Source organism: Hyposmocoma kahamanoa, unplaced genomic scaffold (genome assembly GCF_003589595.1).
Source record: "Hyposmocoma kahamanoa isolate Upper Pololo Valley unplaced genomic scaffold, ASM358959v1 262, whole genome shotgun sequence".
Taxonomy (NCBI): domain Eukaryota; kingdom Metazoa; phylum Arthropoda; class Insecta; order Lepidoptera; family Cosmopterigidae; genus Hyposmocoma; species Hyposmocoma kahamanoa.
The window spans coordinates 1,982,653-1,985,350 of NW_020653765.1; the positions used below are offsets into that span (position 1 = coordinate 1,982,653).

At 33.4% G+C, this 2,698-nt stretch overlaps 1 protein-coding gene across 2 annotated transcripts in view; it reads left to right on the top strand.

Annotated features, from left to right (window-relative positions):
* Nucleotides 1-1,436: 1,436 nt before the first annotated feature.
* Nucleotides 1,437-2,698, top strand: part of LOC113228890 (torso-like protein) — an 89,426-nt gene continuing 88,164 nt past the window's right edge. For both annotated transcript variants that reach the window (XM_026462321.1, XM_026462320.1), the window contains exon 1: nt 1,437-1,506. The gene's annotated coding sequence lies outside the window, so the exon portion shown is untranslated. The remainder of the gene's footprint in view (nt 1,507-2,698) is intronic.

Here is a 2,698-nt window from a genome sequence, read left to right on the forward strand (position 1 = left end):
TTACACAATTGACCATAAGTTCATTACGCTATGTACGGACAACAGCACATCACACTACACATTTTTGTTCGAAAATCGCCTCCAGTGCGACGGAACAAGATACGTCAATGTGTAGCTTGATGTGCTGTTGACTGTACCTACAATATCGTCACAAAAATTCCTTCCGTTTCCATTCCTTCCGCCGCAATATAAATTGAGCCTAATTGCCGTTCGCGCGCTTATAATATTTGAAATCTATACGCGAACTTAGTTCGTACGAACACACGATCTAAAATATTGATATCAGAACAGGTGTCCTAATTGATAATCGCGTCGCATTATCAATCACACGCGGGCTCTGTGGCCGCACCCATGATCGCGGGAACACGGATTCGCGCGACTATTTATTAGGACACCGCTTCATCACTTGGCGACCGATGATTGCATTGAAAATTCGCACGATCGCCTGATCGTTTAATTAGGAAGACGCCGTATGCGTTTTTAAAGAACGCATCAGATTATTTTTTTCCCTTATTAGTTTTATCTAGTTTATTATGTAGTTGTGTAGTTTATTTATAAAAATTACTAATTATTTACATTTAATATAATATACCGACATTCAATCGACGACTAGGCGTGTAATTTGATACCAAAGTGCTTTTAAATAAATGGGAGTACAGCATGATTAAAAAATGTTTTATTAATGTAACATTGAAATCTTATTACAGAGCCATCTATACATTTATTTTCATTTTTATCTTTTCGTTCAAAGTGAGAACACGATGAAATAGTTACTGAGCAACCGACTAGATGTCGCACTAAATTGTATTCTGTGCCATCTATGATATTACGGTACTACTACGACTTATGCGAATAGTCGAGACCAGATACTCACAACTAGTTTCATTGTATATTGAATAGATGTCGCTACCACAAGTAAAGCGAATAGAGAGCAGTACAAGGATTTGAAAAATATGGTGCTGTTTTTGAGGAATAATCGTTTGCAAGCTAAAATTTTAGTATAAAATTATTATAATTCATGAATAGGATGTAAATGATTTTAAATCAGTAAATTGATGTTTTATTTAGTATGGACACTAGCAGCGCCTCTAGCGGAAGAAGTTAACCGGTTTTTAGTTAAAGTTCAAGCGAGTCACAACAAAACATAAAGTTTAGTCAGTCAGTGACCGTGAGGGATTGCAGTTGGTGCTGTTGGGCGCTCTAAAAATATCTCTTTAAAATTCTGCCGCGTTTAAAAGACGATCAAGTTCAAATGGTCTATTTTGTTGAAAGAAAAAAGTTCGAAGTGCAAAAACGTTACCCGTGTTTTATTAAAAAGTGTTTTTAATTTATTTATTACAGTAGATTTTTTAAATAAAGTTTATTTTCGTGTGTATTCGCGGAATATTGTGTGTTCTATTGTTTGTGATTGGGTTCGGAATCAATGTTGTAGTTATTGGAGGATGTTATCATTGTCGCCCATGTTTCTAGGAAGTCTTTTTGAACTTTGATGGGATTAAACTGCTGGTGAGTGAATTTTTAAACAAGCTTTTGTAAAGGTAATTTAAAATAATTTTCATTTTCATTAATGAATTCGTGGAATCTTTTGAAATTCATTCTAGAAGATTTCAATCAATTGCTTTGCCCAAATCATTAGCTTTTGGACCTGGCTAAAGTCAATTTATACATAAACACAAATTCTGTACTCTTCTGTCTAAGTTTTTACCTAGCCTTTTAGCCTAACCTTTCAAATCTCTTTTTTGTTTATGATCCTTTTTCCTGTTACGTCGACATGGTTTTTGACTTATTTTAGGCAAGTTAAGTTCCGATAGTAAATTAATAAATTGGTTATCTATCATGTAATGACTTATTGTTAATGATACCAATATATATATTTAAATACAACTTCTTGTTTGTTATTTTTAGGTAGGTAGGGTAATATATTACATCGCTAATTTAACAAATTAACGTTGTGAATAGTTGTGATAATAAGTAGTCATAGGAAAATGGATCTTATTGCTAGAACTGCAACGTTTATCATTTAGTAACGAAACTAGAATATTTCATCAATTAAGTTTTGCAACTGCCCATAGATCATAATCTAAAACAATGCGAAATAATAATCAAGTCAAGCCAACCTCATAAAAACTGTGAAATATCAAATTTCACAATTCGCGGTCGAAAAATTTCGAGATGTCAAATTTAGTATTCATTGACGGCATACACCTTGTCTTTTTTAGAAAAATAGACGCAAAAACGCAATGTAGAGCTATCTTAAACATTCTTCTTTTGCAACTTTTTTGAACTGTCAACCTTGAGTCGTGCGGCAAGATATAATTTAAAAAAAAATTAAAAAACAAACGGATCTTGGTATCTTATTATTATGCCTTCAGTTTTTGTGACTTGGCTGTATGCTTATTTATAAGGTGTTCGCTGACATTGGTCTAATAAAGATTTTTAAAAGTACCTCTAATGATTTGTCTTTCTTTTGTACTTATTGTGGAGCTGAAGATTATTTTCAATTATTTATACTTAAGTCAAGTTAGTAGAAGGCTGTGCAAGAAATGAAGGTCTGAAAAAATAAAAATCTTGTTTGGCGGGTTCGAGAATGGCTAAGTGGCATATTTTTGCGATTAGCGTTCGCCTAGCTTCTTGCTTAACTTGCACATGTCCTATATGAATTTGTACCTTTTAAGTAGATCCAGAGCTCTTGCTAGAA